The sequence below is a fragment of the Leuresthes tenuis genome, unplaced genomic scaffold (assembly GCF_036924035.1).
Source record: "Leuresthes tenuis unplaced genomic scaffold, fLeuTen1.0.hap1 SCAF_21, whole genome shotgun sequence".
In the NCBI taxonomy this organism is placed as follows: Eukaryota; Metazoa; Chordata; class Actinopteri; order Atheriniformes; family Atherinopsidae; genus Leuresthes; species Leuresthes tenuis.
Genome location: NW_027325375.1, coordinates 19,681,221 through 19,707,791, shown reverse-complemented (window position 1 = coordinate 19,707,791; position 26,571 = coordinate 19,681,221). Strand labels below are relative to the sequence as shown.

The 26,571-nt window shown below is 38.4% G+C and overlaps 1 protein-coding gene across 1 annotated transcript in view; it reads left to right on the top strand.

Moving 5' to 3' along the window:
* The window catches only part of sgcd (sarcoglycan, delta (dystrophin-associated glycoprotein)), a 326,284-nt gene that overhangs the window by 124,953 nt on the left and 174,760 nt on the right, over nucleotides 1-26,571 (top strand). The window contains exon 2 of the mRNA XM_072375721.1: nucleotides 8,885-8,938. The gene's annotated coding sequence lies outside the window, so the exon portion shown is untranslated. The remainder of the gene's footprint in view (nucleotides 1-8,884; nucleotides 8,939-26,571) is intronic.

Here is a 26,571-nt window from a genome sequence, read left to right as displayed (position 1 = left end):
CATTAAATTCATTAGTTTACAAGATCATTTTAGCATTCCACTTATAGCTGAGCAGTTGGCTTCTTTAGACTGACTAAACCTGGGTCTTTCATTGTGTTGTATAATTGTGGGAAAAATAAGAACCTCTGAAGTCACTGAGACTGTGGCTGTATGCAACTCGTACACTAAAGTCAGAATGTCAGTTTCTAGATGTTAGCTTCATAACCTATTCATAACCCCTATTTTAGTCATCCTTCACTGATCTATCCCTCTTATTTGTAGTGTCACTTGTTTGTCACATCAGAAAACCCTCCAGAATAACATTGGCGCTACTGCTTTCAGCAATGTATAACTGCGCTGGGTGTGTCACAGCAAAGGACACCTTGTACACGTGTTAAGATGCAGGTGGTTTAGACAAAGAGGTGACAGCCAAGGCCAAATGGAAACTAATTAAATTGTGGTTCTCCCGACCACTTAAAGCGCTTACTAAAAGCCACATTCATTCCCACACTCATACAGCACTTCTTAGTCTATAGTGTGACTGCAGCAGCAAGGTTCTTAGAGCCAAGAAAATAAATATTTCCAAACATTTAATCCTCTTTAGCTAGAACTCTCAGGTCATGTAATCAGAGATTGTTTCCCAAATCTGATTTAATTTTGGGGGAATTGTTTCTTTCAGGCAGTCACACTTCAACTATAAAGGGTACTTTACTTGTTTTTACGTTGTTCTGGTTGTTTTGATTCCTTTAAAGTCATTGAGGACTTATTTAATTTAGGCAAGCTTTTAGTTGCTGTTTTTACTGTCATTTCACATTTCGTATCTAAAGTGAAACATGTTGTGATTTCATTTGATTGTCATTGTCATTCCACCACTTTAGGGCTATTAGCTTTATTTAGTTTCTTTCCCATACAACATCATTTTGTGGCATTCCTAAAAACGTAAAGTTTAGATATATACAGATAATATGATAATATTGTTTTTGCCCAAACTGTCAAGATTTTACATTTTTCAAAAATATTCATCTTCTTATTGTTTAGCCCTCTCACATTGGCTAAAATCATGCTCTCCCCTTCTGAGTCTCTGATTGAAAACATTTAGTGCTTTAGCTCATTTGCTTTGCCGTTTTTCATCTCCCATTTAAGTCTTAGAATTTCTGGATGCTTTCTGATATTCTGTTTGGCTTTACTAAACCAAATCTGACATCCAGCTAAAAATACATTTTTCTAAAGGCTACAATTATACAGACATGTAAACCTCTGTTATTCAAGTGGTAAGCTTCACTAACAAATCACTAGAATCTACAATAAATGTGCCTTTTTCACAAAGTTAAAGATTGAACTCAGGTTTCACACTGCTTCAGTTGTATTGGTGAGTTACAATGTTTTTATTCATGTGGGGAAAACACATTTGTTGTGTATATCAATCACTACGTGGATGTTATGACGAGGACATCTACTTATACCTACAACAGCTGAGAAACGATTTCAGTATTGTTTTTCAGTTTCAGTAATGCTAATTAGCCATGTGGTGATTACAACGTGTTAAAGAGCGATAGCGGGCTTACTTTGCTAATTAAAAAGTTACCATCCTATTTTAGAGATTACTGAGCTAAAATGGTTCCACACTTGTCTGCCGAAGAGTTAGACTGTCGGGAATGTGAAGCTGGCATTATCTGTTAATTTGTTTAGACACCATATTGTACTCTTGCTTGTTCTGAGGACTTTCTGAGGTCTTTTTATGTGCATAAAGCCTGAATACTAACTTCAGGGTAGTGTGTCAATACTCTAACTGTTGAATCAACTCATTTCTATTGAAGTTTAAGATTTAAAAACTTCTTAAAATGACTTAAAAGTGACTAATAAAACCTACAGCAAATGTCTTCACAATAACAAACACTCCTCTGAAGTATATGGAAGTATTATCATTTGTTCACTTGGAATAATTTGCTTAAAAAATATATGTTGCAGGGGAACAGATTTAAGCACAATACTGGCTTGAGAATACAGCTGACCAGCAGTCACTCCTTTTATAAATACAGTATCATCTGATAAAATTCTCTTTTACAAAGTGTTTTGGTGGTACTTTTATGTAAGTGTGACATGTGCAGCTGAGGGCTATAGCTTGGCTCTGAGGAAATGTGAAGGAGTGAAAGCATGTGCTTTGTGTGTGTGCTTGTGAGGCGTGTCTGGTGACATGCTTCCAAAGAAGTTAGTCAAGGCTTTTGTTGTTTACATTTGACAAACAAAGTCGATCAATTTGAAACAGTTAGAAGTTTTTAGCAAGTTCAGCTCAGCTTGTTGCTGACAACCAGAAGAAAAGATAGGGGCAGAATGGAAGAAATCCAGTTTTACAGGAGACACTGATGGTGTTAGATTATATCGTAACAAAAATGATTGTCGGATTTTATACTTTGTTTGAAATAAAATACCAGTATAAATATATGTAAGTCATCATCGTAGTCAGTACACAGACCAATAGGTTTTCTTAACTCGATTTACTCTGGTTTACTCTCATTACAATGGGAATGCTGCTTCTGGACTGTTACCATTTGGGTTTTAGATAACCTGCCACAGCTGCGCCTTCCATTTTGTTTTTTAAGTAATGAATTAAGTTTTATGTGCCTCAGTCCTGCTACATCTGCCTGTTATGTTGAACTCAGACCCTAAAGCCAGAGCATACAGGAACCGAATGGTGAGTGTCAATACAGCCGCTTTACAGCATGACTTTACTAGTGTAAAGTCATGCTTGTAAGTAGTGTACTCAGTAGGTTGTGTGTTTGTTTTTTTTTTACATTCATCATGTATTGCAGAATGGGCATGACACTTACAGTCAGTAATACAGGAAAAGAACATTTTGAACGGAGACATTTGTTGTTTCTTGATGTTTTCCTGACCTTTACCTGAACCTTGTACTTATTAATGCCAAACCATATCCACATAGTTTGTAACATGTACAACCACAATGAAAAAGGAGCTGAATGCAAAATGACATGTCAGATTTGAATGCCCCAGTGGTTCGGGTAAGACTTGAACGGCTTTAATATTTGGGGCATATTTGGCTAATGTACATCCAAACCCTACACGTTGAACACTGGCGCACAGAGTTAGTGAGGAGGGAGAATGTGTGGCACGTGGAAATCAGAGTGAGCTTCTTTTTTTTATTGAAAAGGTGCTGCATCTCACTGAGGTGGTACAGTGACACACATCTAGTTGAATTCAGTAGAAAGATGTAACAGTCCTAAATTGATTTTTATTCACATTTTGTCTGTTATTTACCTCTCAGGTGATGTTGAATTAAAAATCAATGTATAAGCAAATGAATGACCTGCGGTTAGAAATCATAGCTCGTAATTCACATCAGCTGCAAATTATTTTTACAACAAAGCGAAATTATCTCAAGGCAGCTTTGATTTTGAACGCTTTTCCCCTTAAACTAATCCAGAAGCATTAGATTACACGTAAGACCCATACAAATCTGATATGAGCTCAATCATCAGTAAATATTTTGAACATTTCTGTCTCCTCTATGCTTCTTTGCCCACTCTTTCTGTAACTGGTCTATTTAATTTTCTTTGTGAGAAAAGGCGACAATAAAGACATGTTTGGGAGGCGACAGATCTGCAGGCTCACAGCGGCCTCTGAAATACGATGCCCTGCTGTTCGCCTCTCAGCGCCGCATCATGATTTAAAGAGTAGTTGCACAAACACAACACAGCACTACCAAGGTACCACCGAGTCAAAGGTGGAGGGTGCCGGAATGAAACTTTATTTGGACAGAGGATTCAGTTTTTAATTTGAGTCCTCGGCAGATCTGCATCACCCCTCATTAACCTGCCTGGACCTGCTCATTAATTCCCATTTCTCCTCTAATTGGGCAGCGGCGTGTCTAATGGATGCTGCATTCTTGTGCTCTCCACGTGGAATAGAAAAGAAGTGATTAACAAAAATGACATTGGTAAGAGTGCCGCGCACTCACAGCTCATTCTCTGTCAGCAGGACGGCCGTCGGCCACATGTGGGGAATGAACACCGTTTTCTCAAAAGATGAAACTCTAATTAAATTAAAGAGGGAGGGTGTGGCTTGCTCATTACACCACAAGAATGACAAGTACTGTGAGAACGTGCTCATGATGGCTCCCGACCTCTAAGTTGCAGTCACACATACGTAAATGTAGCTGGTCTTATTCATAGAACAGAAGCTGCTGTTGCTCTGATAATTTTAAGATAACTCTCTTCTGTGGTGTCATTAGTATTTTTCTTCCTGCATATATTAAAATAGGTGGGTTGGCATGGGGGAATCATCTTGTGACAACAGATATTTTTGCTATCGGCATTTGACACCATTGTTGACTGCTTATTTTTGCTTATTTCGGTTTGACTAAAAGTTGGTCCAAATCTGGTAGAGGAGGGAAGAGATGGAAATGGGAAAAGAAAAAAAAGGCTTGGTAACAGGTTAACAATAAAGACATATGAGCTGGACTGGATTACTGACCCTGATGGTATACCAACACTCAGATTCACATTTTAAACTATGTTTTTGGTCTGAGTGGCTTGAGTTTCAAAGTTAGACATACAACTAAGCTCACAAACAGTTTAGGAGTGCAGATCTGCTAACTGACAAGTTGAAATCTGATTCTCTGTAAAATCACATAGACATTCAGCTGCACGTTCATTCTATGGAGTCATAGTGGGATTTATTGGTTGCAACATTGTCATTAAAAGTATTAAACTTTTCTTACAACTAACAGAAAAAAAAGAAATAATATGAATCAAGTTTAAAACCCAAAGCAGTACTGGATCAAACATGAAACACCCTCCAGCCTCTTAATGTGGACTTTTTAGTATTCTAAAACTGGTAATCACTCCCTTTTGGGAAGAAACTCAGTAAACCTATATTCCTATATTCAGTTATTGTTTTGTGTTTTCATACAAATGAAATCAGAAAAATGAAACAATGAGAAAGATCTGCTCCAGGAAATTAATCAGAAGATCAGGTTGTGTGACTGTGTTAACATGCCAATACTACAGAACCTTGTTTTCTGCTCTGTTATACTGGACATCTTGAAATGCAGCTATTAAGGTTGTCACTGGCAAAATTTTTCCTGTACTTTTAGTGGAGTAGTCTCAGATGTAAAAAGATGAAGTGAAGCATGAAAAGCCAATTTCCATTTTTTGTTTATGTTAATTTTGGATGTCATTAACAATAGAGATGTGTTATATTCATATTCATTCATATAGCATGTGGGAGGATAGGCCACCTAAAACCCAAAATAAGCATATATAGCCGTGAGCATAATCAGCTCATGTGTCATGTGCACAAGCATGTGAGAGATTATGCAGCTGTGCTAGTGGGTAGTTGAGGGTCTTCTTTGCCCTTTATAAGTAAGTATTTTAAGTTTATATACTTGGTATGTGACTTCCATTGCATACAGTTTGCATATGCAAACACACACAGACTGTTGCTAACCCTTTTACAGTCCATAAGCCAAATTTTCAAAGCATTTTCATGACTTGCTGCTAAGTAAAAGCTGCTGATACGTCCACATTTTTAAGCCTCCATATGTCCTGAGGCTCTACTCTGCTGAGCTGCTAATTCCTTAAACAGTATTTTTATTCCCCAAATCTAAAAGGGATTCATTAAACACCAGGTGTGTCACCGGTGTCGCTAACAGCTCTCTGCACCCACTCAGGATTTTGCTGATGTAAAATGTTTTTGGAGCCCTCATTACAGGCACAACAACTTGTCTCTAACTGTCCTAAACAGCACTCTGGCCCAACATTAATTAATGGAGTGGCTGGCTCTCCTTTTTCAAGTGGAAGGCTTCTTTTTCAATCCCCAGCTTCCAAGTCCAGATATCAAAGCATCCTTAACCCCGCAATGCCACCCAAAGTTAGTTCTTACTTAGCGTCTGCTAAATGTATTTAATGTAAGGTGGCAGATACATAGAAGGTTAGATAGCTGAATATATAAAAAAGTCAGCCGGACATCACATGACAAAACAGAATATATTGACACTCATTTTTGGAGATGTATGGAAAACCTGCCTACCAAGGTTTCAATAAGAACTGATGCTCAACCATGATGCAAATGTCAGGCATTGGCAGTCTGGTGACAAAGTCACAACCCCACTGTAAGTTATGACACCCAGAGTCAGTGGAAAACATTACCTTGAAACAGAAATGTATTATAGACAACAGTCTGATGGTGTATCGATTGGCAATGTTGAAGCAGACTGATGTTTCCAGTATATCGGAGCCTATAAAGACCAGAAAGACAGTAGTCATCTCATCCCGGGTGACAATAAGTTTGTATCTCTTGTGGTTTCAATTAGTCTTTGTTGTAGAGACTATTTCAGGTTGCCATGTTATCTTTCGTATCAAATGCACAAGGTGTCTGTTGGCAAAGGTGTCTTAAAGTAGTGGATGCAGGAACATTGGGCAGCAAAAGAGCATTTCATTACTGTTTTAACAAGCAGTCCATAAAAAGAAGTAGGAGATTGGATTAAGTTCAAATATTTTGATTTTATCTATACGTACCTTTTGATTTTTGTTTCCTTTTTACTTTGTTGTTATCTACTCTTAGCTTCCATTTTCACTTAGGATGAGGAACAATAATTCCTTCTTGGGTGCAGGTACGAAAGCTACCATGTTAGATTTGGTTTGGTTAAAGATAATGGTTTGGCTTAAAAACACATTATTTCACTATGTGTGCTTGGTGCTTTTAAGACTAAAAGCTAAAAGCTAAGCTAAAACGCTCCGCATTGATTTCTTTACATCAAAGGATCCTGACAAAACAGCAGTATGAATCACATTAGGAGATTTGGTCTGATGTGCAAGGATCATGCTGCCATACAAAAACACAAAAAACATGATATGTCATTTGTGCAAGCAGTTTTGACCCTGTTTCAGTGACCTCTGACATTTACTCTTATCACAGTAGCGATTCTGACAGGACTTTTTGTCTTTGTTGTGTCCCTTCATGCATCAGATTATAGGTCTTTTTCTCCTTTTTATTTATCTCGAAATACTGAAGTGCATTAGAGAAGTGCTGTGTTTTTTACTTCTGGAACTCAAAACTGAATGCAACAAGAAACCTTAAGGTTCTTCTCATCAAATGTTGGTAGGTCTAATGCAATAACTTATACATTATCAACGATTCATTTTTTTAATCTTTTTTCATTTGTGAATCTACATTGTATGATTTACTAACCGAGTTTAACATCCAGTTTTCATCTTTCGTATTACAAATTGCCAACTTTGTGTAATTTTTACTCTGTGTGAAACCTCCAGTTTAAACACTGTGTTGGTGACAAATGTTCATGGCTGTGTCGCTATGTGTATGGTGCATTCACTGACTTCAATGAAAGAAATATTGATTAGCTGGTCACCCGTTGGAGCCGATCAAGCAGATTCTGATAACCAGCTGATCAGTTGGTGCATCCCAAGTATGAACAGTGAAAAGCTAAAGTGCAAACTTCATTAATGCTGACTCCTCTGTTTACCTCTTTTATGTGAACTAATTGTTTACTGGGAATCACTTTTAATTTAGTGTCATCGATAAGCCACTGCTTTTCTCAGTTAACATGATACTAGGCTTAAAATGGCTAAAAAAATCCAGTGCCCTGATAAATAGAAGTTTTTTTACTTATGTCCACTTTGCCAATCTACAAACCTATGTTGACGCACATGATATTATGAATAAAATCTGAAGCCAACTCTTGTAGTGGAGGGTTCTCCTACCTCCTGGGGAATTTTATTAACCCACATTCTTCTGGTTTTCTTTTTTCTTCTCTGGATCAGGTCTATTGCAGGTCATCTAAATCCACTTTTGGGTCCTGTTACGGCTTTAGTGTGCAGCGGGCTCAGCAACACTGTTCAACGGAACATTATTGTTCAGCAGGGTTAATGTTCGCATAGTTATCGTTATCATGAATTTAACCAGATAAATCTGAGATTCAGTATCATTAGAAATGATAGAATGCTTATGAATTTCTTCTGAAATGATGTACCTACATTTATTTGTTCTTGTTTTGGGCTTTGACCTGCAGCACGCCATCATCTCTCAGCTGTCATTACGTGTCCATCACAGAGGAATCTCTGAAAGTAAATCTGTTACTGCTTTGTACATTGTGAGGATTTCACAAGATTCAATTTGTTCAAACAAGTGACTGATAATGTTCGGGTCTATAGACAAGACTCATAACGGAGATCTATCCCGCCATTCAGCTTTGGGAGAAACTTTTGATCCTTTTTTAATCTTTATCGACAACACTGCAATCGACAACAAAAACCTGGCTGTTCTGTTACTTTTTCACCTCTGATAACCAGACATTTTCTGAACAGACAGGTACAATATATTATAAGTTTACGGGGCACAGTAGTTCTTCACACAGAGTACATGAAAGCAAAGGCACAGGAAGAGCTAGTGGTAAAGTGTTTATGAAAGTAAAGGAGGAAGTGTGTGCCAGAGGTTTTTAATAAATGTACCTACATTAATGGAAGCCAATGCTGATGATGAATCTATTATTAATATTAAGTTGTTGGCTGCTGTGTTGCAAAAAGACCAAAACTACTGTGATTTAACATGAAAGCGCAACAAAGGTCCACACAGTACAAGCTTAACCTGAAATGAGGGCCCAGATAGTTGGAGTGACCTCAAGAGCTCTGTAATGCTTAATTTATGAAGGACTTTTCAGGAATTCTGCTGATCCAATCTCTTGGTTCTTCTCCTTTTTCCCATTGTAATGAAAGCCATAATGCTCTGAGGTCTGTGCACTGATCTCACATCAGCACTCCCTAATTAGAGAAACTTGGGAAATAATAATATGTGCCAGGGAGGAGATGATCAGCTTAGAGGCAGCCCATCCTTCACATGCTGACCGTATCTTTCTACCCTCTCATTTTAGGTGATTAGAGAAATCCCCCGGACCCCGTCAGATACTCCGAATCAGCACACTGAGGTGAGTGTGTATTTCATCAATTCATGTTGTTTTCTGTGTGTGTTGTTTCTATACTGCACACCTGCTTAGGTGTAAGTGCAGCGTGAGACATAAATGGTGGGAAGAAAAGCTCTAAACCTCTAAATACATAAAAGTGATTAATTAAAAGTTCAAGTTCCAGTGTGAAACAATTAGGGTAATCTGTTGGCAGAAATGCAGTAATTCAACTGTGTTGTTAGTTTGAGAAGAATCACACATGATCCTTGATAGCTGATCCGGCTTCAGTCGAAAGAAGATCAGACCTATGTTTTCTGGAGAGCCTCTTTTTCTGTAACGGGACACAACACATATGTTGTCCAGAGTGGTTGTGATAAACTATGACAAGTTGGTTGTAGCCAACAGCCTATTAACAGGGGAGCTGGAGCTAAAAGCTACTGAGAAAATGTATACAAGAAGAGCAAGTTTTTCGCCATTTGAAACAACTCAAAGAGTTCATGGCAGTTTGAGTGAACGCCATATTGTTTCTACTTATATTAATTAACATGCTTTACTTCGACATCCCGCAGTTGGAGAGTGGGTTAGCACAATGTGGTCCATTCTGTGATGCGGTTTCGCAAACCGGGCTGTTTATGAACACATCGCAGACCGTGTTGCCACACGAACATTCTGCGGATGGGAGAATGTATTGATAAAGCGAACAACTGCCTGCCTCTGTGTAAACATTCGAAACATAACTGTCGCTTGAACTTCAATGAAAATAATTTCTAGATTTAGATTTGAGTTGTTTTCTATGAGAAGATCGCTCATCTGGTCGACTCGTTTTGATTAGCTTTTAGCTTTTTCTCACCCAGAAAGCATCTTAATTGCCAAACTGAGGGGAAAAGAATATATATCTCTTTAAGTTCTTCACACTTCTTATTCTGGGTTCTAAACCTCTTGTTAAACCTAACTTGTTAAAGGAAACATTGGTGAAAGACAGACTTTGATGTGGAAATGTTAATTTGCGATGTGTTTGACAGAGGAACTAACATCGCCTATCAGAGCATTAGAGGCAGCCATCTAGATGGTATTTAAGGGTATGAACAAACAGCCAACAGTAGATGGTAGTACTGATGCGAGGACTTGTTGTGGAGAGGAGTTTTGGCTAACTTTGATGCTTTACTCTATGCTGACTTGTGTGTTTCCTTGCTTATGGTCTGTGGTCAAAACCTCTGGCTGAAGCACATCTGTCAGTCAGCGTTTTCTTTTGGTTTTTCCATCTTCCATCCAATCCCCTCCTTGCTTTCTTTTTCACCATCCCTCTTAAAGAATCATTTCTTTCAATCTGCGCTTTCCACAACTTCCCATCACCATTTACTGTACATTTCTCCAGATTCATTTGCATGCTAACGCCAGAATGCAGTTTTTCGTCTTTTTATAAATTCATTCATGTGACTCTAAGCAAAGCATTTAAAAATGCATATTCACTGTGAGGATGCTTTTAAAAAGCATGGAAACTGATGAAATATGGAGTAGGTTCTTGGTGGAAGACACCGCAAGTGCTCAGTCAACCTGCTGGGGTAACAAAGCTTAAAAAAACAAAACAAAGGCAGAAACACAAATGCTCCGGCGTAAGCCCAGAGACATAAAGACTCAGACATGTAAGGTGAATATTAGATCTAAGAGAAGCATCTTGGTACCTACATCCTCAGGGAAAATAATGTCTCTGTGTTTTGTTGACTTTACAGTAGCTGCATGTGTGCAGGGAGTCCCACATAGGTAAAGCTAAAATATTAGTAATATTGACACACAAAAATCAGCATGTGGGTTATATATTTTAAATGCAAAGCGTAGAAATACATACAAGCATATTTTGATGGGTGTGTAAATGACTCACTTTTGTTTGGCTTTGCACCACTACCCAAAGGGTTCTTTTTAAAATGCTCATAAAAGCAGCCAATGCTGTACATATGGTCCAGCAATGGCCACATCTTTTTTGTTAGAACCAAAATTTTGTTTGAAACAAGTTTTGTTTGTTTCAAACAAAACTGTTTGACTCAAGTTCTATTTATAAAGGACATAAAAAATATGCTTAATCAACAAAACAAAGGACCAAGTCTTAGATCTCAGTCATTTTTTTGGCAGTTTCCAAACCTCGTCCTTTTTCTTTCTTTAGCCCTGAAAATCATGATTGGTGCTGTATAAATATGTAAATAGTAAGTAAGTCAAATGTATGGATGGAAAAGTTCTCTGATGTGTCTATGCAGAGCTCTAAATGTCCAAACCAGGATTTTAAATTTGGACTCTGAAGTTGATGGGGAAGCAGTGCAGCTGAATTAGCAACAGTGTGACATGTGAGAACTTTGAGTACTTAGTTTGAAGCCTCACAGCAGCATTCTGAACAACCCACAGACCTTCCAAGGAGTTTTACAAAGAATTACAATGATCCAGACCTGGTGATATAAATGCAACAACACAATGGAACTTAACTTTGCAATGAAAACAAGAGCCAACCTGAGATTTTGACATGAGCATCCAAAGTGAAAGCTGAGTGGAAAGGTACCCCAAGGTACTGGGAGCAAAAGAAGTTCTGATTTAGCAAAAGAAGCAAGGGGACCTAGGTTTACCATCATCCCAGACATAAATTTGTCGGCGGCACAAACAAGGACTTCTGTATGCAGATGACTGAATGTCACCGTGATGAGGCAGGCTCAGCTGCTATTTTCAGTCACAGTTTGAAAATAAAAAAACATTTAAACTTTACCTTTTCTCCTTTGCTCAAACAGCCAGTGGTTTCGAGCAGCAGTGTCAGATAAAGTCAAAGAGCAAAGCGGTAAATCACAGAAAATGAAACATTTACACTCTGCAGCACAAATAAAAACATGCACATGGCCACACAGCCTAGTGGGCAGGTGCTACAGCAGTCTTCACTCTGCTGTGGGAGCCTGTGTATGTGTGCAGCTCACATTCAGATTTACATGCTAGAATAAATCCAGAATGCAGAGTGCACATTGCAGTTTAAAAGTAGAAAATGTATTTATTTTCATTCTAAAGTTCATTGTATTTTAAAGTCTGTTGTTAGAAAGTCAGACATACAAGTCTACACTTGTAATAACACAACAACATTTGTTGTCATTAAAGGTTCTGTCTCACTCAGTGTTTCTGTTTGATTTCATAAAGCCCCTTCTGTTTCACGCTTTAGGAAACACCTGCGAAACCAGCCTAACTGGAAACATGACAATATGTGCCAGAATACAGCTGACTGCTTTGTGCCTTTGTATTTATTTGCACAAGTAAAACAGAGTCAACAGGAAGAGGCGTCTGGCTCCCATCACAGCCCACAGCAGATGCTGCGCAGGCCTGAGCTCAGGAGTGGCACCTGCGCCTTTCTGCTCTGCTTCACTTAGAAAAAGCATGGCATCACCTGTGGTGGAAAGCAGCTTAGTGCATTTAATGTTGTGCTTCGATATGCAGCTGCGCAAATTTGACTATTTTGATAGTAACTATGTTTCAGAGGAAATTTCATCAGTTATATCAAACCAGAAATGAAAAACCCAAACTTGCCACATATCTGGTGGATGTGATGATGTAAATAGTAATTAAATCAGTCTGATGGTAAAAGTCTGATGGTGTTCCTAATAATTTGCACAAATTGGAATTTTCAATATGATTTAAATCAGTGAGAGATGTGCTACACCATGTTTTGTCATTTGCAGATATGTCGAGAAATGCCTTAAGGATTATTATCATAAGAAAGAGGGTCTACTTTAAGGCAGAGTACGATGCTTTGTTAACCTAACCCACATGGTTCGTAATGCTTAATTGTAACCAAACAGTGACTTTCAAATTAAACAAAATGTAGAAGTATCTGTGAGAAGCTCATCCTCCAATTTCCGTCCATTTAATTAAAAAAAAATAAAATAAAAATCAGTCATTGTTATTTATATGTCCATATACAAAATATTTAAGCCAAACTATGTTTTTTATGCCTAACCCTTATCAAATGGTAAGGCTCATTTGTTGGACACATTTACTAAATGTTTGACAACACATTTTTCAGGTCCTAAAGTTTGCACACATATCTGAGAGCCGAGGAGTCACCAAAATGTGTAACAATTGAGATCATGTGATAGATCAAGTAAGTGGATTAAATAAATTTTAGATGGAAAAGGTGCTACAGTGAATATAAAAAGATGAACGTGCTTATATAAATGACAAAAACTCCTGTGTCTGCAGCAGTTGGTTCGCCTCTCCAGGGAAATATGCTCTGAGGAAATAAAAAAATTCCATAAAAACTTCTAAGGTTATAAATATTAGTTTGAGTAGCAGCTAGTAGAAAACTATAAAGTGTAGCTTGTTGAAATCCTGTTGTTTTAAGTAGAACATGCAGTGATTTTTCTGTAGATTCTACTATAAACTAGTCGAGAAGAAAAGGACAGAGTCAGACAGGAGGAGAGTGAGGTGGGGAGATAAGTTGTTGGCTAAGAGGAGGAGATGGCAGGGACGGGATGACAGGACGGAAAAAAGAGAGATTGAAATGTGGTGGGAGGATAAAGTGGAGAGGGGCATGCGATAGCCCTGCAGGTCTCCAAAGGCTCCCAATAGCAGTCCAGCTGCTCTTGAAGCCCCGCCTCCTACCCCCCAATAGCTCTTACCAACAATCAGAGGTATGGAAAACAGGGAGGAGAAATGAAAAAGAATAAGAAAGAGAAGTTGTGAATGTGCAGTGCAAAAAGAGATCCTCAGTAAAGACAGAGGAGAATGTTGTATGTTTTATACATTCATAAAGAACAGCAAAGCCCTGCTGTAGCTGTCAGGACCTTCAGACCTTCAGTTATACACGTACAGTTTACAACCGTTGTGCATTGAAAATAGCTATAGCTTTTGTGTAGAACACACAAGACAAGACAAACGTGAAATGGAAAATATTACCCAGAAAAACAGTATTTTAAGACTTTCTTGTCAAATAAAAGTTGTTAGTAATCCGTGTTGGAGTTTTTCTCTCACAGCTGGGTTGCTGTTTCCCAGGGGACTGAAATCAACAACTGCTTTCCCAGGTAGTAATTATCCTTAAGGCGCAAGTTGGGAAGAGAACGGTCTGGGCTTCTATCAAGGCACTCTTACGCTTTGAGCTCATGGTCTATTCAGAGAATACCACAGCTGCTGTCCGTGGTCCTGAATCTAGTTGAGCTAAATTCTCTGTGCAACAGCCCTGCATCCCCAGTCACAAATCACAGAAAGTATAGCTTCACATACAGACATTCTAGGTATACTCAGTACACTGTGAAAAAGCTTGTTCATATGATTAGTCTTTCTGAAATGTAAATAAGCAGGTTGACGTATTCCAGCAGCATTTCCACGATTGTTCATCTTTGCACCATTGTATCCCTTCTAACAGTTAACAAAGCAGGTTTGTTTAAAGCCACAAATAACAAACAGGAAACATATATTTTTAATAATCTTAAAAATACATGTCAACCTGTTTAGATCATAGTAACACCGGAGAAAGTACAGCACATCTTTTTACCCCAAGGGGACTTGTCAGCTCATTCAGACACATGTAAGAGATGAGTTGGTATTATGCATAAGTGACAGATGTTTCTTGTGAAAAGAAAAAAAAAGGAAAGATATTCCACAGTTATGTTTTCCAGCACAATACTTACATTATGATATTTTTGAGAAGCTGTAATGTTATATAGTTATACTCATTTGTCCCATTTAATTAGAAACTTTGAAGAAATTCTTTAGAATGGCAGTAAGTGCTGTTTATTGTCATCAGACTGTGGTGAGTTATGTACAGTTGTATCCTTAATGAGGGGTGGTTGGTAACCAAAAAATAGTTTGTGACAGCTAATCATCAGACAAAAATGGTCTCCAGGAATTCTTTTCAACTGTTTTCAATTTATTTTATGTTCGGAAAACACACCCTGTCTGCCGGTATTAAACACACCAGCTTTCACTTTTGCCATCACTTTCCAACACACAGGTTACAGCTTTAAATTCATTCATTCTGTGGCAGTAAGTGACCCAACAGTGAAAACAAGTTGGTTTAGCAACAATTAGCAATGATTATTCTCCATAAACCGCTGATCATTCATGTGAGTTTTTTGTTCAATTATTGTCTTATTATTATCGTTTTATTCCAAAAAGAAGCAAAAACCACCCCAAACTAGCTAAATAAGGGACATTTTTTGCCTTTACACGTCTGTTTTCATTTGCCTTTTAAGATACATTTCAAACGCACATAATGAAACCTTCATGGAAACACATGAAACAAATCCTTAAATTTAAAGGCTAAAACAGTAAACATAATATTTCCAAATCTTAGTACTTGTAATAAGGAATTTTACCAAAAATAGGGGTGGATAGTAAAATAGAAAAAAAAAATTCCAATTTATTAAAAAAAAAATCTTATTTGTGTAGCAGTTATGTACCTCTGGAGGTGATACAGACAGGCACATAACTCTTTTAATCAGTTCTTTTCAAGGGAATTTTGTTATTTGCAGAAACATGTTTTAGATGTAGAATTGATCAGAAAACTACAGGATCATCATAGACTTTTGATGTGCTTGAAAATCTCATGTTGCTTAAATCCGTCTCTCTCTCTGTTGGCTGTTTCCTGTAAAGCAGAAACCTTGGTAAAAATAACCAGCAAACTCTATCGGCTCATCTCTGGCTCCACTACAGAGCCAACAAAAGGAAGAAAAGAGAAGCCTGTTGGCATTTCAAAGTGTTCCCTGTCACTTCCCCACAGAATAGTGCCAGCAGGAAATATCCTCCCATGGGGCCTTATGATAATAGGCACATATGCGCTGGCCACCGTGATGGTAATTAATTGCTACACAAAACTTGTGAGGTTGCTCTGTAGAGTACAGTGACCTCTATGTATGAGTGCATTGACACAGTGGGATTTATACTGAGTAGAGAGCAGCGTCGAGGGAAGACTGGCAGTTCAACCTCCCTTGTAAGGCAGCAGCTCCTCTCCTCATTCTTTCTGTCACAAGATTAGAGAACTTAAATGCAGAGGGAGGTCAGATGGGGGATTTATCTCTGTTATATCTGATATACAGAGGACAGGCAGGACAGGAAAGCACCAGAAAACTGAGGAGACCGGGAGGGGATGGATACAGATGACAAAAAAGAAGCTAAGAAAGCCAAAAATGGAGTGAAGAATCACAGACCAAAGCAAGAAGATGTGAAATAAATCAGAAAAAAGGAATGAATGGAGAGCTTGAGGAAGGATGTGATGTAAAGGATGAAAAGAGAGGAATGAGGGGAAAAATAGAAAGTGAGTTTCAGCCTCATTCAGATGAACGGAAGGAAAGATGAGAAGATGTGGAGCTTTCATGGTGACGAAAGTGAAAATTTAGGATGGAAAGGAGAAATAGAGTGAAGAGAGCTAAAATAGAAGTCATCTGGTTATTGTAATGAAAAAATAAACTAATGAAGCTGCTTTGAGCTTGAAGTAATTGATCATATTGCATTAGGGAGTCTTATTATGTCCATGTCTCCACCTTTAAGGCACTTGATGAACCTACAGCATTATTGAGTAAACTGTTTGTATACAAATAAATAAAATATTATACAAGCCATTCTTCCTTTATGTGAATAAAGAAGATTTAAGAAAGTTTTTAAATAAGTATTCGACTATAAATTATTACAGCTTTACTATTTGAGTGTTCATTGTGGTGGTTAGCACCGTCGCCTCACAGCGAGAGGGTTCCAGGTTCAACTCCTGGCTGTGGAGTTTGCTTGTTTCGTGTATGCGTGGGTTCTCTTCAGGTACTCTGGCTTCCTCCAAAAACATGCATTAGGTTAGGTTAATTGGTTTCTTTAAAATTGTCCCTAGGTGTGTGTGTGGTTGTTTGTCTCGTCTGTGTGTGGCCATGTGATGGACCTGTCCAGGGTGTACCCCACCTCTTGCCTGATGACTGATGGGATAGGCTCCACCCCCACTCCTCCTCCGCAACCCAGCCAACGGATTAAGAGGGTATAGAAAATGGATGGATGGATGGCATTCCATCTTCAGTCTCTAACTTTTTCATTTCTTTGAACCTTTATGTAACAGACAAAAGTCCATGTAAACTATTTGATGTATCTTTACTGACCCAGGTCAGTGTATTTTGAAAATCTAAACAAATTTAAAATCTTATAGCATCAACACATTATGAAATAAGTTGCGAGAGATTCAAAGAAAGAGAAAAGTTTATCAAATATACAAGTAATATTGTTCTGGAAGATTTTTCAATCGACAGGCCAAAGACGTCAATCAGAGAGCTCAAGGTGGTTTTTTGATGTTTTGCTCTGCGTATGGTGTTTTTTCTGAGCAACACTAACTGCTGATGCAGGATTTACACAACAGATATGAAGGTGATAAAATTGAGAAAGTCCAAAATTTACCAGCAACATTCACTCTGACCAATGAACTTTTCTTTTTGATCATCTCTGTCTGTCGACTTAAAGTTCTAATCAGGACAGACAGACACGACAGACACGACAATCTTAACAAGCGAAGTGATGATTTCGAATCATATGATTGGTTGCCTGAAAAATGGTGATTAAAAAGAACACCTGGGTCCTTCTGAAGTTTTCAACCTAAAAGTCTGACAAAAACACACTGTGTGCAGAACCTTTTTGTCTTGGTGATGCATGCAGCCACATATGCTCTGTGCTTGAGAATGACCGGGGAGGTGTACAAAACTACTATGCGGACAAAAGCCAATTTGGCAAGAAAGCAAACAAACATGAAGCATCTCCCGAACTGCCAAACAATTTTTTTCACATTCCAGTGTTTGTTCCCTCAACGTGTGGATGCATGCACATCTCTAGCACCACAACAGCACTTTAAGTTTCATCTGAATGTGCTGAGGGTAATCTTCGCTTTGTAAAAAGAATGTATTTTAGCTCTAACATCGATCTGTTTAGCACCCTAATCTACTGATGTTATTGCTTAAACCCAACCAAGAAGTGACTTAAAGTTGAAGTGAAATGTTCTTATTAACTGAACATAACTCAGACATGAAAAAGCTGTTGCTGTATGTTGGTCTTGAATTCGTGTTATGAACGTTAGAGTAACTGAAAGCACTGCATGTTACCACACCATCAAGCATTCATTGTACCTACTTATGAGGAGTTTGTGGCTTTTTAAAGGAAAAGAGAGTTTTACATCCCCCCTGCTGTTCCTGTTGGGGTGGCTTTTTACAGAAAGCTATTATGGGTTGTATTTACCTAAATACCGTAAGAAGGACTAAACTACCCTGGCATAGAAGTTATCTGAATTTAGTAGCATAAATCCATGGCAACGCTACAACTAGATGGAGCAATAAAAGTCCTTACTTGTGCTCACCTTTTCAAAAGCTTACGAAGGTGCATTTGTCCAATAAAAGAAGCTTTAAGTTTGTTCATAAATATTATGATAATTATAATAATCATATGATCATTACTTTCTACCACGGTGAGGCATAAAACACCTTCATGCACCTGAAAAGAAAGTTCTGATTAAAGAAAGAGAAATCCAGAGTTTGCTCTGATTTAAAAAATCTATACCAAAAACCCAATTATCGTCATGTCTTTAAAGGCAGCTCTAAGGCTAATTAAATGGCACTTCAGTCTGTAATTACTCAAAACCATCAGGGTGAACTGGAGGGCCTCGATGTGCAAAGGTGTCTAAGAGTGTCTTTGGAATACAATAAAACGACAAGGTGCACAGTCAGAGGAGACCACACTGTGGTGGTGCTGCTGCTGGGTGTCAAACTGTTGGCATGGCAACCCAATTGTCTTCAACTGCGTCTTGCTCCCACGAGACAGAACAAAGAGTGGAGATCTCAGAAGACTTTGATGCAAGTGTGAGTCATGGGCTGCCCAAAAAATTAGAATAAGCTTGGCCTCTGGTGCTGCTGAATCCCTTTCATGTGAAGTTGGAAAAGACTTTGAGAGCTTAATTAAGATCAGTGAAGTAAAAAAACAAAGAGAAAAATAATTGTTCTGAGATTAAAGAGGTACTAAACTGATTTTACACCTTTTTACACTTGAGCCAGTTTACTCATCACAGAAAAAAGAAAACACAATAGAATTCTAATGTCATCTGTGGCTCTGGAGGAGTGTTATCTTATCCAGAACCCAAAATAGTTACTGCATTTCTATTCACCCAAGTATCCATGTTATGATTAGATCTAAGCTGTTTTGTGCTGCACTCATAAATATCTTCTTCCTCTAAGGTCTTATGTAGAGGAGAGATTTTACTGGTCACACAAATATATATTTCAGTTAATTTGTGAATGATTTTTATGCACACCTTTTATTCCATCTCATGGTACTACACCCTTAAATTTCCATATTACGGCACATACTGTAGCCGCTTTTTGATCAATAAAGACAATCAGATCTTTCTGAACTCTTTTTTTATTTAGAAAGTACTTTAAACACTCAGACTGTCTTCAATATTAATCAGAGAATGAATGTGGATCCTTACCTGAAAAAGTTGCCACAGTTTTGGCGATTCTCCTCCCTCTAAATTGAAGGACAGAAAGCTCATTTCTAATTCTTGGCTGTTCTTACTGAGGTTGATCAGAGTGAAAATGGCTAATGTAGTGCCTCGTATATACAGGTGTGTTGCCGAGCTTTCCCCAGACTCCCTGAATCTTTTAACAATATTCTGCTCTGTAGATGTCGAACTTGATTGATGATTCTCTGACCACTTTATGCACATAATAGTGAATCACACCTGTCTTTGCGTAGAAAGACAAAACCTTTTGGCGGATGCTCCTTTTATACCCAATTCTGACACCCTCACCTGTCACCAGTTAATCAGCGGATTGTCAAATTCTCTAGAACACTTTTAGTTGTTGAATCTAATCTGTCTTTCTTTACCTCTCTCATAAGTTATTGTGATGCAGAAGCTGCACATTTGTATACAGAAGTTGATTTTTTTTATATTCTCATATTAGAACATTTCTCAACCTTTCTTGGAATGAGGTTTGTAGTTTTTGCTTTTTTTGTTAGGTTATAGAATCCAAAGTGTGTCCAGATGTTGGCTTTCATAACAATCCACATGTTTATTTTTCACTTGTTGATGATCAGTGCTTTCCTCGTATCTGACAACCTATCCCAGCAGTGTTACCACATCATTACATTTAACTAAACTAGCTGCACAAGTTCACCTTTGCTTCTTCTTTTCTTTGGGAGTTTTACTGCAGTTGACTGTAATATGATAGTATTGCTGTACAGTATTTTGTGTTCAGACTGAAAACTCACCAAATTATGAGAATGAGTAAAAGGCAACCATTTTTTTGTGAGCTGCAAAATCCTGATTATATTCTGTTACTGTATTGATGCAGAATCTTCTGTTACTGTATCGATGCATCGGGATTGTCCTGCTTTTTCGTGATATACACCAGGATATAATGCCACGTAAACACCCTATTCTCATCTCTGAAGAAATCCTGCTGTTAAAGATTGTTGCAACTGAGATGGGAAAATTAGATGTTACTGTCAACCTTTGTCCAAAGGTTTGGATCCTCTATTGACTATGTATAAAGATAAATCACCAGCTTTTGTGTGTTTCTTATAAACACCTCATCTAAAGCTTGATCAAAACTTGGATGTGACTCAAACTGGGAAATTAACGTGCATGTAAAACAAACTAAGTTATTCCATTAGCCTTACCACAAACTGTACAAAGACCCATGTGGAAAAGCAATATCCAGAGTTCCCAAAGTCTTTAACCTCTTTAATAATGCAAAACTGGTCTGCTTGAACAACCTTTTAAAATCTCTGACTTCTGAATAATACAAAGTTAAAAAAAAAAAGAAAAAATCCATTACATTTGCAATTTATTATTCATCTTATTCTAAACTTGAATAATCTGACCTCTTCCTTAACCCAAAAAAAATCTCTTTTCAAAAGGAAAAATAAAGGATCAAATGCAGAGGACGTCTTCACAGTTGCCAAGAGTTTCGCTTGAGGATGAAAACATCACATAAATGCAAAATTTGATTTTTCATTAACAGACGCTTATTCTCCATTCATGCTTTACTTCAAGCAATTGTTTGAAGCATGCAGATCTTGGTTTTAATGTATACATTTATCAACAGAGTGGGTAAACCTTGATTAACCTTACAAGTAGTCCTGCAGCACACTGAATTAAACGTACACACACAAAGGCTGATGAAGGATAACAAGTTATTCTCCTTTAAACCATCACCTTAGATAACATTAACTCCTGATTAAAGACAATCCTATACCACAAGAGTCACTATAGCTGTCGAGAGACTTTAGCTTTTTCAGATCTAAATTTTTGCATTGAATTTTGTGAAGATGTTGTACATAGATTTATTCAAGTTAGGTTGATTTTAAATAAAGATAATGCAGATGACATAATGGAGGTAAATGTTAAATTATGTGCCAGTACCATTGAAAACAACACACCTCAAAACGACCAAATAGGTTAATTGCTCGTGCCCTCCAATACGACCCATAGGCGTGTTCTCTCAACTGCTTCCCCCTATAGGCCGCAGGAGGAAAATATGACTCGTGAGCGTTTCCACAGTGGGAAAACATATTATTCTGAAAGTGTTTCATTATCCTTACCCTTTCTGGGTTTTTTTTTTTTTTTAAACACAAATTTACTTTTGTCACTTCCTTGTGGGAAGGTCGAAATCAAACTGCTGGAAAAGGATCATAATTAGACGTAATTAAAAAGACGTGAGCTTTTCCTGCTACGGTGTCAAATCTGTAAGGAAAGACAGGAGATGAGACTCTGCGTGAGCGATGCAACAAACTCTGTGAAAGAGGTTCAGCTGATGTTGCTCTGCTTTCTATCCGTTGCTGACAGAAGTCAATAGATATGAATTATTCACACGCACCTCTAAACTTTGAAGAAAGAAACAAAACTCTGCACTATTGAAGATATATTCAGGGATACACACGGAGCATATTAACAGAGATGTTCTGATATTTTCAAACATACTGGCTGCCGTGCAGATGATAAAACTAATTAATTGCCTTGGGCAGACTCGGGTGGGTCTTTATCATTTTGTTTCGTGCTTTTCTCTTTTTCGATCTCCTCTTCTTTCTTCACATGCTATTAATAACCAGCACATACAGAAAAACAATATACAGGACATTTGGAGACACCAGCCCACTTAAGTTTGCGCATTCTTTTCGGGCCAGCTGTCGACACTGCAAACACTTGGATTGGCAGTGCCCACGGGGTTCCATTCTTGAAACCCCATCTTTCACTTTCACTGTTCTATTCTTGATGAATTAATCTTACGGCACAACTTTGCAAATGTTTTGCCACTCTCCACAGACTTCAAAGACTTGAAACTTGCTTTATGCTGTTGTTCCATCATGGAGAGGAAGAAGCTTTGTGCTTTGACAAACAAATGTCACTCATCTTATTTAACATGGTCGCAGGAATAGATCGTTTTGGTCAAAGACTTGTGCACTAGCTCTGATTTTGTCCAGCTGGGGTTCACGGTCATTCTTCATATTTTCTTTCAAATTTCTTATAATCGACAACTATATTGGTTGAATACTTGTAATGTGGAGACTGAAACCCACAGAGGACATGAGTTCCACTTACTTTGTAGTTTTATGGAGCTTTAAGCCTCATAGGTTTTTGTTGTTAAAATGTGTGGGATTAAATAAAGGCTAGTGACTAAAAATTAAATCAGTACAGCTTTAAGTGCTGTGACAGCTTCACCATAATGGTGAGTTTGGATAAAATATTCTGAATGAACATGATTGATGTGTGTATGTTTTTACAGCTCAGTCCATATGTGTTTGGAGCTGTTTCCCAACACATATCGAAACTCCCAGTATAGTAAAGTAGATGTGCTTTTTTAAAAATGTTTTTGTTAAATCTCCAAATTGAAGATAACATGTTGGAAAATGCTTCTATAAGCCGAACACCTTTCTTTCCCTTTGGGATCGGAAATAGTTGGACATTTAATGAGTCGATTCCAAGAGTGGCTTTGCAAATGGAAGTTGTTTTCTGAACCGACGACATGTTAAATGAGGTCTCAGTGCAGTGAGGCAATCTGATCCTAGACTGCCAACACAAATCAAATTTATTTGAGTGATAGTGGGACCATTCGGAGTGTCCAAATCAACGGTTTGGTTCATATCTGAGAAGAAAAAAAAAGATGCACTGGTGGGTTTGATAAGATAAAAAGGCCTTTATGTCCAGAGCAGATAACAGCAGTGGAAGATCACAAGCTAATTCCCACAGTAAAGACAACAAACTATAGAAGAAAGGCATCATCATTCATATCCTTGCAAAGTAAATACACTGGGATAACCACAAAATGCAGAACATTATAAGGCAGATTGGAAAGGCCAGATTACACTGAAAAGTCAGACCTGCCCTGGAACAGTGTTCTTTGGACAGATGATTTGAACAAGAAAAGAATGCAGAATGCTGGAGTGGCTCATGACCTGAAGCTACGACATCATCAGTAAAGTGTGCACGGGCAGTATGATGATGGACGTACGTGGCTTCCTCTGGCTCTGGATCACTCGCATATATTGATCATGTGACGGAAGAAGCTGGATGAACTCTGAGGTGTAAAGGGATCTGTCTGCTCAGACTCAGCCAAATGCAGCAAACACTTTCCGGCTTATTAGATGAAACACTCGAGAAACACGTTTTCTCTGATGCAGAAACACTGCATCGCAAAAACCATCACGCGCCACCCCTGTTTAAGTCGTTTGTCATGTCACTGCAGGTTTTATTTATGTTATTTCATATCTGCAAGTGGCTGCACAGAGAAGCAAGAATTTCAAACTAATTAATCATTGGTCCCATCACTTTTGTCAAGCCTTTTTGCAATGTGTCATGTACATTTAGTTTGAAAATGTAAATTGTGAAAATATCCAGGTGAACTCAACAACATTCAAAAACATTTTATTCCACCAGCAGAGTTAATACATTGGGAATTCTTGATATATTCATCCAACTGCCAAATGCAGTTATTCACACACACGCACGGGAGTTGTGTTCTTGGTTTTAACACCATCCTCCAGACCTGCCTTCAGCAGCTGCAGTCAGAAGGAGGAGAGAAGCAACCAATTAATTATTGAACAAATCAAGGTCCCAGGCTATGTATTTATATGATTTTCCTAATGAGGCCGCTGGAGATCGTGCCGTCAGTCATAAAGAAGGAAATAAGGTCTTCATAAGCTCTGCGTGTGTGTGTGTGTGTGTGTATGAATCTGATATGTACTGAACCTGAGCGCAGATTATGACTTAACTGACCTCTCTATTTTCTTCTTCCACCCTCTCCCCGAGGACCTTACTGTTTGTTTTTAAACTGCTTGTTATATTGATACATGTTGAAACATGCGACCTGTAATATTTTACTATTATTATCTTTACGTCTGTGTTGTTATAATGTACACAGGAGCCAAATACTGTTTACAGGTTAAAAGTTCAGCTATGCCAGAGCTGCTTTCTTCACCATACATGCAGTGCTGAAATGATCAATGAGCTTCTGTTTGACAGGTTCACCTTAGCTTGGTTCTGGTCCAAGGCCACAAAAAGGTAAAAAGGTCAGAGCAGTAGCTGCACAGAGCCAAGGCGGTGTTGCAGGATTGATAGGGAGGCTGGACCATATGGGAGCCTATGCTCAGGAGTTTGATTAACATCTAACTGTAAACGTAATATACTGTCATTTCCCAGGATTGTCTTTGCCAAATAAACACAAAAAGTAGCATCTGTTCTCTATTGCGCGAAGTAAACGTGCAAAAACAAACATTTCCTGTCGGCACACTGACAGTTTCTTGACAATTAATGAACCAACTATTCCAGCTCATCAACCCTGCAGAGAGTGCGTCACTTCACAAAGGTCTCTAAGACTGCTTTTCGCCTCGTTTGAGCAGCTGGATTCTCTTGAGATTTGTGACGCCATAAGAAAATCCATATTTCCAGGGTCTAAGCTATTAATTTGTAACCAAAGCACAAAAGTTGGATTAATCAGCGACCTACACTTCAACAGTGACGATCTTTTTTCCCAAACTGGAACCATGTGGCTGCGCTGATTGGTCCTTGCTGGTGACTGGATGAAGAATCTAAGTGTTTTTTAGGTGTCTGCTCTTTTCTAAAGGGTTCTACAGGAGATTTCCCCGATGGTCCTGATATAAGCCATCTGGTATGACAGGTTAGCTTTCCCATTGAAAGGCTTGGAAGTGATGAAGGCGGACATCAGCAAACAGCTGTTGATTCCTTGTGAGGTCTCCCTTGCCCCACTCCAGCTGAACAGAGTGCTTTGGCCTGCTATTACCAACACTCATTGAATTATAGATCTCACCATATCTTTGTAGGAGATGATACAGACTGTTCACAAGTGTAAGAGGGGAAAAAATGTTTAGAACTGGCTGCTGAGTATAGGGCTTCATCAGCAAATCAAGAATGCAGCAGTTACTCTGTGTCTATGACAAAAATTCAAAGAACAACAAAAAGGAGATTTAGATTACAGCTAAGAAGAGAAGACTATGATTAGGGGAACAAGCGAGTAGCTCTGCCATCAGTGGATGATTTTGAGGACAGAAAAGTCAGTGAGTGGTGGTCCCTGGCTTATGATTTCAGTGTGACAGGCAGAAATGTAGCAAAGCCTACATTTTACCTCACTGCGGCAACTTCAACTAACAGTTCCTTCAATTGTCCTGGTAAGTTTTAAACTTCCCATGATGTCGAGCCTCTGAAGAGAAATTTACAGCTGAAGGAGCAGGAGAAATGAAAAACTTGGGTTCTTGTAAAATTAAGACAGTCAGAAATCGATTCGACAGTGACACTAAGAACACCTGTAAAAATCAATGTCTGCTTTGAGCTCACTTTCCTTTTACATGTGAGCACAGACTCTGAAATGTCAATCAGCCTTTCCTGCTGCTGCAGAATCCATGCGTGAAAGAAGAAAAGTTTCATTTGATTTTTATCTCATTTCCAGGCGTCCCATAAACATAATTATTTGTGTCCTATTCCATACATTTAAATGTATGAACCATTTTGGTTGAACCACCAAATTGTTCACATACTTTGCTTCGTTTTGTTAGGTTTTTAATTTACCACCGTTTAAACAGTCATCACGCATCTTGTCTGTCCCTTCAGTTCAAACTTCTGTTCTCTTTTTGTTACCCTTTCAAAGCTCTTCTTCTTGCTGTGAATCACAAACTCAACCAGAGCTGCAGATTGATGGCGAATGAAGTCACCGCAGTGCTTTCAGTGCTTCACCGCCCTCTGCAAGACACAACCGCCAACAGAGAAAATACATATTTATAAGCACACGCACATCATCTATCTGACACACACTCCGCTGAGTTGATACGAGACTCTGTGGTGTTCCACGGTTTTGCCTGGTCATCCATAGAAGACTGTTTAATATCACACAGTTTCATCCTCGATCATTTTCTGCTGATGGGCAGTGGCTCACTTATCAGAGCCAATCTCTTTCTAACCCTAGCTTTCATCCCTCCATCCCCCTAGGTAAATCTCTTATTTAAACAGTGATTTAAATGTTAAACAACAGAGCCGGTGTCTTGGTTCTGCTTTGGGAGAACTGTTAAGAGTGATCTCTTTTAAGTATTTGAGGAAATGTTCATGCTAAACTAAATTCAAGCACAGTGATGTGCGGGTATAGACTCGGCAGAGCAGGGATGAGGAGAAGGGGTTCGAAGGT